Raw genomic sequence first — 14974 nt, forward strand, 5'->3', positions numbered from 1 at the left:
AGTATGGACATTTAAACAATGTTAATTCTTCCAATCCACAGGCATGTTATATGTTTTATTTATTTGTGTCATCTTTAATTTCTTTCGTCAGTGTTGTAAAGTTTTCAGTGTACAGGTCTTTCACCTTTTGGGTTGAATTTATTTCCGAGTATTTTATTCTTTTCAACATAACTGTAAATGGGATTTTCTTAATTTCTCTTTCTGATAGTTCATTGTTAGTATATAGAAATGCAACTGATTTCTGTATGTTTGTTTTGTCTCGTGCAGTTTTACTGAATTCATTTATTCTAACAGTTTTTTGGTGGGCTCTTTAGGGTTTTCTATATAATATCATGTCATCTGCAAATAGTGACAATTTTACTTCTTCCTTTCCAATCTGGATGTCTTTTATTTATTTATTTTCTTGTCTTATTGCTCTGTCTAGGACTTCCAACACTGTTGAATAAGAGTGGCAAGAGTGGGCATCCTTGTCTTGTTCCTGATCTTAGAAGAAAAGCTTTCAAAGCTTTTCACCATTGACTATGATGTTAGCTTTGGTTTATCCTATATGGCCTTTATTATTTTGAGGTGTGTTCCCTCTCTACCCACTTTCTTGAGGGTTTTTATCATAAATGGATCTTGAATTTTGTCATCTGCTTTTTCTGCATCTGTTGAGATGATCATATGATTCTTTAATCTGATGTATCACATTGATTTATTTGCAGATATTGAACCATCCTTGCATCCCTGGAATAAATTGCACTTGATCATGGTGTATGATCCTTTTGATGTGTTTTTGAATTTGGTTTGCTAATATTTTGCTGAGGATTTTTTCGTCTAGTTCATCAGGGCTATTGGCCTGTAGTGGTCCTTTTTTGTGACGTCTTTGTCTGGTTTTGGTATCAGGATAATGCTGGCCTTGTAGAATGAGTTTGGGAGTGATCCTTCCTCTTAATTTTTTTGGAGTAGTTTGAGGAGGATAGGTATTAACTCTTCTTTCAATGCTTGGTAGAATTCACCTGTGAAGCCATCTGGTCCTGAACTTTTGTTTGTTGGGAGTTTGTTGATTACTGATTCAATTTCATTACTAGTAATGAAACTAGTAATTACTAGTGTTCAGATTTTCTATTTCTTTCTCATTCAGTCTTGGAAAATTGTATGATTCTAGGAATTTATACATTTCTTCTAGGTTGTCCAATTTGTTGACATATAATTGTTCGTAATGATCTCTCATGATCTTTTGTATTTCTCTGGTGTTGGTTGTAACTTCTTCTCATCTTTCATTTCTGGTTTTATTTGTTTGAGCCCTCTCTCTTTTTTTCTTGATGATTCTGGCTAATGATTTGTCCATTTTGTTTATCTTTTCAAAGAACCAGCTTCTAGTTTCATTGATTATTTTCCTGGGTTTTTTGTAGTCATTTCATTCATTTATTCCCCTTTTGATCTTTATTATTTCCTTTCTTCTACTAACTTTGGGCTTTGTTTATTTTCTTTTTCTAGTTCCTTTAGATATAAAGTTAGATTGTTATTTGAGATTTCTCTTGTTTCTTGAGATAGGCCTGTGTCGTTATAAACTTCCCTCTTATAACTACTTTCGCTGCATTTCATAGATTTTGGACTGTTGTGTTTTTGTTTTCATTTGTCTCAGGGCATTTTTTTTATTTTTCTTTGATTTCTTCGTTGACCCATTGGTTGTTTAGTAGCATGTTGTTTAGCGTCTCTGAGTGTCTGTGTTTTTTCCAGTTTTCTTCTTGTAATTGATTTCTAGTATCATACCGTTGTGATCAGAAAAGATGCCTGATACGATTTCAGTTTTCTTAAATTTATTGAGACTTGTTTTGTGGCCTAACATGTTATCTGTCCTGGAGAATGTTCCATATGTTACCAAAAAGAATGTGTATTCTGCTGTTTTAGATGGAATGTCTTAAGTCTATCTGGTCTAATGTGTCATTTAAGGCCAGTGTTTCCTTATTGATCTTCAATCTGGATGGTTTATCCATTGATGTAAGTGGAGTGTTAAAAGTCTTCTACTATTATGTTACTGTCAGTTTCTCCTTTTATGTTTACTAATATTTGCTTTATGTATTTATGTACTCCTATGTTGGGCACATCGATATTTGCAAGTGTTACATCCTCTTGTTGGATTGTTCCCTTTATCATTATGTAATACCCTTTTTTGTTTCTTGTTAGAGTTTTTGTTTTAGAGCCTATTTTGTCTGACATAATTATTTCCTCCCGAGCTTTCTTTTCATTTCTATTTGCATGGAATATGTTTTTCCATCTTTTACTTTCAGGCTGTGAGCATCTTTTTATCTGAAGTGTGTCTCATATAAGCAGCATATATATGGGTCTTGTTTCTTTAGCCATTCAGCCACCCTGTGTCTTTCAATTGGAGCATTAGGTCCATTTACATTTACAGTAATTATTGATAGGTATGTACTTATCGCCATTTTGTTACTTGTTTTCTGGATGTTTTTGTAGTTCTTCTCTGTTCCCTCTTCTCTTGCTCTCTTCCCTTATACTCTGGTCTTTATTATTTCCTTTCTTCTGCTTACTTTGGGTTTTATTTGCTCATCTTTAGTTTCTTAAGGTAGAAATTGTCTTAATTTGAAGCTTTTCTTTTTTCCACCATAGAGATTTATTGCTAGAAATGTGCCTTAAGTACCACGTTAGTACCCACAAATCTTGATATAGTGTGTTAATTTTTATTCAATTTAAAATACTTACTAATTTAATTTCCCTTTAGATTTCTTCTTTGATCTATGGATTATTTAGAAGTATATTATTTAGTTTCCAAATGCTTGAGGATTTTGCAGAGATCTTTCTGTTTTGATTTCTAATTGTGGCAAGAAAACATACTCTCTATGACTTGAGTCCCTTTTAAATTTATTGAGACTCATTTTTTGACCCAGAATATGGTATATAGTTGTAAAAAATGCTATTCTGCTCTTGTCAGAGAATAGTCCATTGGTTGAGAGTGCATTTCTATATTGTTAACTATTTTCTGTCTACTTACTCTGTCAATTGTTTAGCAAGGGATATTGGAATCTCTTGACTATAGTTGTGAATTTCTCTATTTCTCCTTGCTGTTCTAATAGTTTTTGCTTTGCATATTTTGAAACTGTTATTAGATACACAAATGTTAAGGATTATGTCCTCTCAAGAAATTTACCTCTGTCATTATGAAGTGACCTTCTTTAACCCCAGTAATATTCTTTGCTCTGAAGTCTCCTTTGTCTGATATTAATATACCCACTCTGGCTTTCTTATGATTACACTTAGCATGCTATAGCTTTTTCTAGTGCATTTCTTGTAGGTAGCGTGTAGTTGCGTATCACCATATTGCTATTTTTTTAAGGTTATTTTCCTAATGATTACACTTGGGGTTACAATATACATCTTATCACAGTTTAAGGTTTTTCTGACTTAACTCGGTAACATATAGCAACTTTGCTCCAGTGTAGGTCCATTTCCTCCCTCTTCCTTTGTGTTATTATTGTCAAATATATTAGATTTATTTGTGTTATAAACCCAATAGTACAGTGTTATAATTATTGCTTTATACAGTATTGTGTTTTTTCAAAAATTAAAAGAAGAAAAGTGATGAGAACAGCTTCAGGCAAGAGGACCACAGCCTCCCACTCTTCTTGCCTGAAGTTTTAGTCCGTTTTCATGAATAATGCTTCTCAATGTATTTGCCTTTGAATGATTTCCCAAGCCCTGAAATGATTATTTTTGACAATTTTGTCCAGTTTTATATTTGCTCTTTAGGGAGAGGATTTGTTGACCTCTGCTCCAGTACAGCCAGTAGTTTCCTAGCATGCTTCCTTTTGGGGTTCTTTTTTGTTTTCCCAACCGTCTTTCACTAAGCAAGAACAAAGGAGCACTTATCCTTTATTCTCCCAGAATCGCGTGTCCCCATGGATTGAAGAGAGTCAGTAGAGTAAGAACTGATGGACAGATAAAAATAGCTCAGTCCTTCACAGCTTCCTTTGAAATGTTAGGCTATCTATAGACAAATAGGAGAAAAGGAAGTTCTCTTAATAAGTTGTTTGAAGTGTTCACATGATACTTGCTAATGTCTACCTTGGTAACGCAGGCTCTTGGTGTTACCACACCCCCCTGGGCCATTACTCCTTCCGAGCATTTTGAAGCTTGTAGAGTGAGTGAATTTCCTGCATAAAGATAGATTTCTTCACCTGAAGAGATTGACCCCCAAAGCTCAGGAGTCCTGTGATTTTCTTGGTCACCGCATGCTGGGAGGAGCTGCAGGATAGAGGAGCATCCTCTGCACACGTGACTCCTCTTCTCATCTTTGAGGTGGAATGTTATTTCTATTAATACTCCTCCCCACTAAGGAGGTCTTCACTCTCTCTCAGGAAAACATTACAGAGTGCCACTTTCCTCCGATCCTTTCTTTTCTTTCCTCCCTTTCCACCTTCCTAGCATCCTCTTGTGATTCAAGTTAGGACTAGGATAAGGGAGGGTGAAATGGGAAAAGTTAGGAAAGCTGGGAGTCCTGCCAGGAGACAGTGCAGCTAAAATAACGCATTCGAAATTCCTGATAGTCACAGCAAAGTTGAGTTGGCTTAATTTCCTCTTCTATAACTGGAATCTTAGTTCATAGGATTGGCTTGCCAGAGTTAAAAAATAAAAAAGGTGCAGGCAGTAGATAAGGGTTTTGACCTGAATCTGATCTAGGTTGAAAGTCTGAATTTTTTTATTTTGCATTGTCACTTTGTGTGGAAGCTGTTTCCATACAGAAAGATCTTATTGTTCATAAATATCACTGTGTTCCAGGGGTTAAAAATACTTGAACAAAGGGGAAAAGAATGGCCAGATTTGTAGTCACACCCATTCTTTATGGGCTTGCATATAGTCAGAAGTTCTCTACAGCAAAGGGTCAGAACCGCCACAGTCTAATCATTCTTTGTCCTGATGACATGATGTCTTCATCCAGAAAGCTCTCAGCGGCCGGGCAAGAAGTTCACATATCTACAAGGAGCCACCAGGGAATAGAACTCACATTGCTGGGCTCTTCTTCCTGGGCCTGTGTCCTCTGTTCCACACAGCGGAGGTCAGACGATTGCCTCATGGTCACAGTGGAGGGAAAGAACTGTTTCCTATTTTCGGGGGATCCTTTTAGTGCCAAACATAGCAGCTGGGAAACAAAGTTTTCCCAGAATCACAATGTGTTTCTTGTGTTCTGTTTAAATATGATTTGACAGCAACTATTAACATCTATTTCCAGAAATGTCAGGGCTGTAATTTTTTAAATTAATTGTTTAGTGCCATTACTATAAGTCAGTTTGATCAGTGTTTTAGTGTGCGAGAGTTAACACTGCTCAGTCAAGTTTTTTTTTCCACTGGCTGACACCAATTAGATATTTCTATACAGGTGAAAGAGTGGAGGAATTACATACAGCACCACTTCTTAAATGCTGATGCCTCACTTTTCTCACTGTGAGCATCTTTCAGAGCTGCACTCAGGGCCCATAAATTTGGAAAGATGTTCAGTAATGGTGACGCAGCTCCCTGGTGGAGGCATGGGCTGCACACAGCAATAGCAGTCTCTCCATTTCATCAACAGAATGAGCCTGTAAAAGTGCTGGGGGTGGGAGGGACCTGAGGAGTTTTGACAGGCCCTGGAGGCTTGTTGTTCTCCTGAACTCAGGGTTCTGTTCCTCTTGCCTCCCTTCTTTCCCCATTTGACTCCCACTGATATGTAGAGAAAACCTGGTGAATGTAGTAGAGTGGTGTGACTGCCAGTGCTCTCAGTTAGCTTTGAGACACTTGTCTCAGAAGCTCATTTGCTTCGATAAAATTTGAAGTGCTTCATCTGAATCAGCACCCCAAACTCCATTCTCAGAAGTTGGAGAAAGTCAGACTTGAGACAACCCCTAGAAATCATGCAGGTGCAGGTAGGAAACTATAGATCAGAAAGATGACGTGCTGCCTGAGGTCCTACAAGAGGGTCTCCATGTGCCCAGCCCCAGGCTCTTTCTACTGAGCCATCCTGCCTCCCCAGCAGTGCTCCAGACTCTTCAGGAAGTTTCCAGTAAATAGGTATTTTCATTATGAGTAATACTGAGAAATGGAAGTGAAATCAGATAAGCAACATTTTCAAGAGCTGCGTAATTTTCTTGCTAAAAGCAGTCATGAAATTGTCTGGGTCAAGTAATCTTTATATATCATCTCAAACAGCGTTCATAGTCCTTTATTTCCTTACATCATGGGAAATCTTTTTTTCCTTCTGCTTCATGCACTTTGGATGGGATGCTAACATAACAATGTGAAGTCTACAGAGGAGTTGAAATTTGACAGGTTAATTTCATTATATACATGATGCTCTGGCTTCTCGCAAATGAGTTTAGCCTGAGGTCATTCAGGAAATTTAGGATGACCTCTCCGTTTGTGGAAGCAGTTTATTTGTAAAGATGCTCTATTGCTGTTTCATGACATATAATTATGGAAAGGGTAATTAACCATTAGATACTGTAGGGGAGGAGGAAAGAGAAACTGGTTTCCTTCCCGAATGGGCTCTTTAGATCCAGGAGAAAGGAGGCTGGTCTGGTTATCAACTGCTACATGACAAACACCACCCCAAAAGTTAATGGCTTAAAATAATGATGACATTTATTTAGCTCATAAATGTACGGTTTCAGTGGGGCTTAGTGGGGACAGCTCCTCTCTATTCCATGCATCTCATCCAAGGCCCTGAGGCGCTGGAACCATCTGAGGCTCCTGTCGTCAACTGCCTGGTAGTTGGTGGTGGCTCTTGGCTGAGATTTTCACTGGGCCATGACTGGAAGTCTATATGTCGCTTCTCCATGTGGCCTCGGCTTCCTCACGGAATGGCTGTGTTCCAGGGCAAATGTCCCAAGAAGGAGAGACAGGCAAAAGTCCCCTCCCCCTTTTTGACCTAGTCTTGGAAGTCATGAGTATCTCTTCTGCCACATTCTGTTTGTCAAGGCAGTCACAAAGGCATGCCCAGTTACAAGGGGAAGGGAAATGGATGCCACTTCTTGATGGGGCACAAGGTTCTGAAGAGGAGGTAGGGCCAGAAATATTGCTATGGCCATCTTTGAAAAATGCAGTCTGCCACAGAGACTGTTTTCTCTTATTTAAGTAAATAGAGAAGCTAATAACATGACACTAAGCTGGCAGAACCTTATAATGATTTTTAAAAAAACATTGCCTCATAGATGAGAGGGAACCTGGGTAGAGTAGTGACCATCTGGTGAAGAATTCTACCTTAAGTAAGCTAGCTGTGTTTGCAGGTCCAGGTAGCGAATCGCCTAGGTATAGCTTGTGTCCTGGAACACTCCGGACCTGAACGTCTGCCTTTTGGAGCCCACCCAGGGGTATCTTCCATCAGACAGCACCGTTCCGTCAGAGTCACTTGGACTGGATCTGCCTGCATCTGGTCCCACTGTGGTTTAATGCTGTATTGCATTCAGTTACAAACTCTGAAATACTGGGACTAAGAAAAATGCTTAAAAACTGAGAGCACCTATGTGTTACCTAAATGTGTTTGTGGCCCTGGGATTCCTTTTTTCTTTTTTTAAACAGCTGTATTGAGATAGAATTGACATACAATAAACTACACACATTTAAAGTTTAGAATTCGATGACTTTTGACATATATCTGCCTGGAAACTGCTCCCCATATGAGGAACATACTACTCTCCACCAAAGTTTCCTTGTGCACCTTTGTGCTCCCTTTGTCCTGCCTGTCCCAGCCGCCACCACCTTCCCCAGGCAGCTACTGATGTGCTGTCACTGTGTGGTGTTGCCTTTTTTATAATTTTGTATAAATGGAATTCATAGCATGTACAATTTGGGGAGGAGTCTGGCTTCTTTCACTTGGCATAATTGTTTTGAGATTCATTCCTATTGCTGTGTGTGTCAGTAATGCATTCCCTTTTTTTCCTGAGGAGTAGTCCATTTTGTGGATACATCACCATTTGTTTACTCGTTCAGCTGGTGATGGACAATTGGGTTGTTTCCAGTTGTTGCTTATTGTAAGTGAAGCTCCTATGAACATTCGTGTGCAGGTGTTTGTATAGACATCTGAAAAGTGGATTGGCTGGGTCATGTGGTGGTAGGTACAGGTGTCACTTTTTGAGAAGTTTCCAAACCGTCTTCAGAGTGGCTGGAACCATTTTACGTTCTCACTAGCAGCGTGTAAGAGTGCTAGTTCCTTCACATCCTCACCAAGACTTGTTCCCGTCGGCCTCTGGCCATTCTAATAGGCATGTAGTGATGCCTCATCGTGGTTTGAATTTGCAATTGCCAATGAACTGTGGTGTTGAGCATCTTTCCACGTGCTTATTTGCCATCTGTATTTTTTTCTTTAGTGAAGTGTCTGTGCACAACCAGAGAGGTCATTAAATATAAGGAAAGGTATAATGCAGTTTGGAGCGCGACCTTTGCAATCTAGGAACTTTCAGAATTACTTCTGCAACATAATATTTCCGGGCCTTTTAAAATGATGTCTTTTCCTGGGCATATTGAACCTTTTCATGACTCGGATTTGTAATCACAAGCAGTCGTTACGGTGCTTCGTAGAGTCCAGTTTTGAGTGGCCTTTATACTTCTTCTGCCGGTTAGCCCTCCTTATGGCCCTCAACCCCCTCTCTCTGGCCACATCCTAATGTGTTTTCTACCAGGAAACCAAGAAAAAGAACTTGTAACCAACTCGTATGTAAAATAAACCAGCAAAGTAAGTATGGGGTCAGGAGTAAAGTGCCACTTGCAGAGCCCCATGGAGTGCGGGCTCCCCACTGGGGCCCAGTGACAATGCTGTCATATTCTTCCACTGGTGGTATCTGGTTATATCCTACAGTAAAGTGTTGTACCACTTCCCTCAATCATTTATTGCACTAAAGGAAAGGTAAGTAAACCATTGAGTGTGGGGCTCTGGAGAGAAGTAGAAGAGGGTGGTACCACAGGTGTGTTACCTTTTTTAGGTGTTTTGCCATTTTCCCTCTGCCAAAATGGTACCTTGTAGCTGTAGAGACTAATACACTGACAGATTTGAAAGAACACTTCAGTTCCTACTGTAAGCAATGAAGACAGTTCATCTTACGGTGAGCACGCTATATTGAGCATCTCTTTCCTAAGATCATTTCCTTCCCGAGCTGCTGCAAGACCGAGGGCCACTTCACGTTTTCACGTTCAGGCTGTACTTGCGTGTCCTGGGTCAGACCAGATACATTGTCTGCGATTTCAGAAATGGGAAGTGCCATGCGGGAGGACCAGTCCTTCCAGGCTCACATTCTGTCTCAGTATGCATTGGAAGGTGTTCTGAGGGGCGGGTGGTTTTCCCCTGAAGTGTGAGTACTGAACAAATAAGGCTGCATCACACAGGCATCTTCCAGGGCGGCGGCTCTGTCTTTGTATTGAATGAACGGTATACTGTAGTCTCTGTGTGGTAATATCTTTTTTTGCATGAATCATATTTTTCAAGTGTAAGATATTTAAACAAGTCCAGATATACTCTGTGTCTATCCTTTATTCTTTATAAAGTGTTGTCTTATCTGCTAGCAGCCCTCAGTTTAGAAGCTGAGGCATTCTTTTTTTTGTTTTATTTGTTCAAAGCCTCTCTCTATACTGAGGCTTTCAGATCCTCTGAACTTTTTTCCTGGATTTTCTATGCTTTCCTCTCTGAGTTTTCTTAAACCAGCATGTTACTCAGCATACCATTATCGAGTGCCTGAAGAGTGTGCCGGGTTGTGGTTCGGTGCTTGGTGAAGGGCAAGCCTGTCCTTGAGGAGCTGTAGCCTGAGAGAAAGGAACAAGTCAGATAAGTGCTGTTCATTGCAGGTGACGCAGTGGAGAGCCGTGGCAGTCTCTCTGACGGTTCACAGATCCATCAGGTCTTCATCTCTGGCCGAATGGCAGGTGTCCTGAATTCTGGGGTATTACTCGAGGTGAGGGACTGGGAACCAGCGTGGCTGGCTTCCTGGGGCAAGAGGAGCAGTCTCCTGTCTCATGCTTGTTTGTGGTTCAGAAGGTGGAATCAACAGTCTCGAGGGAAGTGGGAGAAGGGGACAGGATATGCTGAGCTCCAGCCAAAGGATCTGTTCCATGTACCTCACAGACGCTGTCTCATTAAATCCTTATAATTGGGCATTTCCCCCATTTTGCATATGAGAAAGATGAGACTCTTCTAAGTTAAACTGTATACCCACAGTCCTGTAGCTAGTAACAAGTGGCCCCAACATTAAATTCCAGGTCCATGAGGCTCTAAAACCCGTGGTACCTCTGCCACACCCTCTGCTTTTCAAATGATGACCTGCAGAGAGGTGGCTTTCAAATCAGAATAAAGAATTTCCTAAGGCTTAAAATGGAGGACCGGTCAGCCTTGTGAGATAAAGACTTCTTTTCTGTCTCCAGAAAGTTCTAGTGTAGTCTGGAGAGCCTTTTCTCAGAGAAGGCATTTGAACAGGGTTTCTGTGTGAGTTGTGGCTGCTTACATTGGGCGACCTTCAAGGCCTGCCTGACGGCAAGGCCCCAGACTGTACTGCCTCCGTCTGTTTCAGAGCCTGAGTACAAAATTGGTGACCTTTGTTGTAAGGATAAACTAAAGGAGGCCGTCCCGTGGACGTTCTGAAATGCCTCATTTTCTTCCCCTCAAAGGCACTGGGGCTTCGGATGAGGAGACACAGCTGCCCCCTCTTCCTCCGTTTCCCGAGCCCTTCCCCAAAGCGCACCCCGGGGGGAGTGTTGCTTGAGGAGTACTGTGAGTGTCTCCTTTAGTTGAAATTGCATTTTAGTGAGTAATAACTCTTGCCAAAGCTAAACTAAATGTAGAAAAGGCAGAACCAATTCTTAAGCTGCTAATAAAACTGCTCACAACACGCTCAGGGTTCATGAACCAGCTGTGACCTAGCCAGCGCTTCTTGCCTACCATCTCTTCCTGGTGGCAGTTTCCTGAATTTTCAGAGCGGACATCATGGTTCCTGTGTATTCCTCCACAAAAAGTCTCCCTTTGGAGGGGTTTATGAGAAACTTGGGGATGTTGATCCCATCTTTTAGGAAGACATTTGCTGAGTTAACTCTGAACTGTCCCCTCAAAATAAGTTCATTTGACTAAAAAAGTCATAGCATGTTAAACCCCAAACGTATTATTCCACCTTAGATTTTGGTTTTTGAAGCTTCAGTGTAGTTGGATCTGTGTCCTAGAAGTGCGCTGGCTGCTTGGAGCATACTGGATGGCATCGCTGTGCTCAGATGGGGCAGCTTCTCTCTCGAATCTCGGGCAGCCTCCCTTTCTTGACTTGGGGTAAGTTTCCTTTTGAGTTAATGGGGCTTCTCGGGTCTCCTAGTGGTGAAGGAAGCTAATTGATATCCTGCCTCCTACCCTTAGCTACGTGCTTGTTTGTTGTAAGAAATTTAAAAAAAATGTAAAGCGGGACCATAGTAAGTCCCATGAAACTGACTCATGAATCATTGATTTCAGCAGTGGAACTTCTTGGTAGACACTCTAGGGTAAGCTTGCTGCTTATGAGATGTCCCTGGTGCACGGAGTTACTGAGTGTAAGTTACTTCAAGAAGTCTGCCAATTTTTATTATTGTGGTAAAATGTAAATAACTTTCTGAAATTGACCATTTAAGCCATTTTTAAGTCTACAATTCAGTGGCATTTGAGTGCATTCCCAGTATTGTACATCCATCACCACTGTCTAATTCCAGAACTTTTTATCATTCCAAATGGAAACCCCCAGACCCATTAGCAGTCACTCCCTAGTCCCCCAGCCCCTGATAGCCACTAATCTGCTGTCTGTCTCTGGATTTCACTATTCTGAGTATTTCATATAAATGTAATCGTACAGTGTGTGGCCTTTTGTGACTAGCTTTCACTTAGCATAATGTTTGCAGATTCATCCACATTGTAGCATGTGTGGGTACTTCATTCCTTTTTGTGGCTCAGAAATACTCCTTTATGTGAATGGTCCACCTTTAGTTGATCCATTTTCCGTTGGTGGACATTTGAGTTGTTTCCACCTTTTGGCTATTGTGGATAGTGCTGCTGTGAGCATTCCTGTGCAGGTATTTGTCTCAACACCTGTTTTCAGTTCTTTTAGGTGTATACCCAGGAGTGGAATTGCTAGATCCTATGGTCATTCTGTGTTTAACTTATTGAGAAACCTCTGAACTTTTCTGCAGCGGCAGATCATTTTACATTCCTACCAGCAGTGTACCAGGGTTCTGATTTCTCTACATCCTCACCAACACTTGTTATTTCTATTTTTTAAAATAATACCCTAGTGGGCCTGAAGTGGTAACTCATTATAGTTTTGATTTGCATTTCCCTAAAGACTAATGGAGGTGAGCATCTTATCATGTGCTGTAGGCCGTTTGTCTGTCTTTGGAGAAATGTCTGTTCAGGTCCTTTGCCCATTTTCACATGTGGTCAGTTGGGTTGTTTGTCTTTCTGTTGAGTTGTAGGTTGGCTTGTCTTTAATGGAAATTTTAAGATAGCGCTAAAGTAATTAGACTAGTGAAACGACCCTCATATACAGATCCCACAGCCACAGGCCGTCAGCACGAGCTCTGCTCACTCTCCCACTCCCACCTGGATGATTCTGAAGCAAATCCCAGCCATGTAATGTCATTATACTTAGAGTTCCAACTTCCCGATTGGATCATAGTTTCATGGTTAATTTTACTTGAATTAAGTTCTTAATAAGGCTCACACATATATTTGGATAATATTCCTCTTTAAGTCTATTTTAATCTTAAAATTTCCCTCCTCCTTTTTTTTCCCCTCTCACTTTGTCTTTTTGAAGGAAGCAGAAGTAGAGCTTCTGCCTTCGGGTTTTGCCGACTCCATCCCTGGAGTGTTGTCCCTGGTGTACACTGGAAGATAGAGCTACAGGTTAGCTCTGACTCCAGTCCACATTTTTGGCAGAAATCCCTCAGCTGTGGAGTTGTGTCTGTCGTCTGTCGTGTAGAGTAGGACTGGCTCTCATTCTGTGATGTCAGTGGCCACTGATAATCATTACTGCCAGATGGCGCCCTTCTGATTCTGGCCATCACTCCTCCTTCCTTCGTTAGAATTCCTCTTTGCAGAGAAACTCCTTCATCGGCTGTTCGATTGCCTTGACCCTGTTCGATCAGGAAAGTTCCATCCAGTGCTTGGTCCTCTCCCTTGATGTCCCAGCACTCAGCATCATGAGTGGTTCCCAGGCTGGCCTGGGTGTGCTTCTGTGAACACCATCATGAGCTCACAGATTTAGCCTTTGAGATGTTCCCGTCCACTGTACTTCCACCCACCTTCAGTTTTTTGATTTTTGTTTCTGCAGGGGAAGAGTTGCCATAAGCTAACATCTGTTGCCAATCTCCCTCGTCCTTTTTTATTCTCCTCGCTGCACCCCCCACCCCTCGCCCCAAGCCCCAGTACATAGTTGGGTATGATTGTAAGTTCTTCCAGTTCTTCTCTGTGAGCTGCTGCCATAGCATGGCTACCAACAGATGAAAGGTGTGATTCCCTGCCTGGGAACCAAACCTGGGCCACTGAAGCGGAGTGTGCGGAGCTTTAACTGTTAGACCATCAGGGCTGGTGCCCACCTTTAGTTTTTAAATTGGCGGTCCCATCTCTTGGCTGCAGACTCAGGTTAACTGGGATCCTTGAAAGAAATGATGCCCAGACAGCTGGATCAACCTCTCTGGGGGTAGAACTAAGCATATGTCACTTTGAAAGGTTTTACAGGTGATTCTGATGCCTGATGAGGATTGAGGGTCCTTATTGGAACCCCCTCCCCCCACAAGGGGCACAAGATGCAGGGCCTTGTCTTCAGGGTCCCTAGCTTACTCTGGTCTGCCTGCCCTGGCTTCCTTCCTTCCTCCCTCTTTACCACATAAGTCCCAACACCTAGACTTTATGATGAGCAAGCCTCAGACTCTCCCTGACACTTCCGCCTCCTCTCTCTTCCCCTCCTTCTCCTTCCTTCCCCCTCCTTTGACCTAGAGCAGAGTTTGGCTAAAGTTTAAAAAGGACATAGCACCCTTAGATCTGCAGCCAGAGCGGGCCAGTGGGCCTGCCGGTTTACACCGCAGCAACCCTGGGCACCAAGCAGGCTTCTGCTTGTTATTCCCAGGGCCGTCTGGGGCCTTCCGTGTTGAACAGTCACTGCCAGGAACAGTAATAACCATCTCTTGATGGTTTTTCCCTCTCTTTCAGACGTTACACCCCCCCACACACACCATACCACACAGAAAAAGACATCCCCACCTGCCTCACTCAGATCCCAGACACCCTCCAGACCTTGTCGCACGGCCTGGGGCTGAGGCAGCTGAGGCAGGGGTTTTGTTTGTAATAAACTCCTACCTCCTGAAGGCTGGGCTGTGACCCCCAGCAGGTGTCATTCCCAGTGCATCAGTCACGGGAAGGACCCTGCCTCTGCCGGTGTTTGGACCTGTGGACACCGCTCTTGACAGTTGAGACAGGCATAAGGAAATTGGTGCTCGCGTCTGTTAGCTGAGAGATGAATCATGGCTTTGGCTTCTTGTCCCGTGCCCGTGAAAGTGGCATTTCCTTAAATAGATCAGAACCTTAGTAACTATTTAAAGAACACGCGGTATTTGGGGGTGTATTTTGTGGCCTTAATTAAGCTTCAGACAAATTAAAACATTTTAAGATGTTTTGTGACGTATTTTTTAATCTTTTTGTGTGGAGATTTGTGTAATTTCTGGGCTCTCATACCCTACCCCTCAACTCTCAGTGCATATGAAGCCCACAGACAGACAGAGCATCGTGTCTGAGTCCTAGGATCAGGAGACGGCTTCTCTCTCAGCTGCAGAAGCGGGGAGCTGGGAAAGGCCCTGCTGCACCCTCGCAGGGGTGAAGGGTGTTGGGCAATCTTAGACGTCTAAGTGTGAGTTCCTGTTAGAGTGAGAAGGACAGCAGATGGCCCTTTGAAACAGTCTGTCTGCCCTGTCACATAGCTCAGTCGGCATTTCCTAGAAGGAGGGATGTGCGCCTTCA

The 14974-nt window shown here is 42.1% G+C and overlaps 1 protein-coding gene and 1 long non-coding RNA gene across 9 annotated transcripts in view; one reads left to right on the top strand and one right to left on the bottom strand.

Moving 5' to 3' along the window:
• Positions 1 to 14974, top strand: part of SPECC1L (sperm antigen with calponin homology and coiled-coil domains 1 like) — a 136066-nt gene that overhangs the window by 110261 nt on the left and 10831 nt on the right. The window lies entirely within an intron of this gene.
• Positions 12691 to 14469, bottom strand: LOC103561850 (uncharacterized). Its single transcript, XR_011542171.1, has 2 exons — positions 14318 to 14469; positions 12691 to 13286 (listed from the first exon to the last, which is right to left on the bottom strand). It is a non-coding gene; the product is annotated as an uncharacterized lncRNA (long non-coding RNA).

Source organism: Equus przewalskii, chromosome 7 (assembly GCF_037783145.1).
Source record: "Equus przewalskii isolate Varuska chromosome 7, EquPr2, whole genome shotgun sequence".
NCBI lineage: Eukaryota > Metazoa > Chordata > Mammalia > Perissodactyla > Equidae > Equus > Equus przewalskii.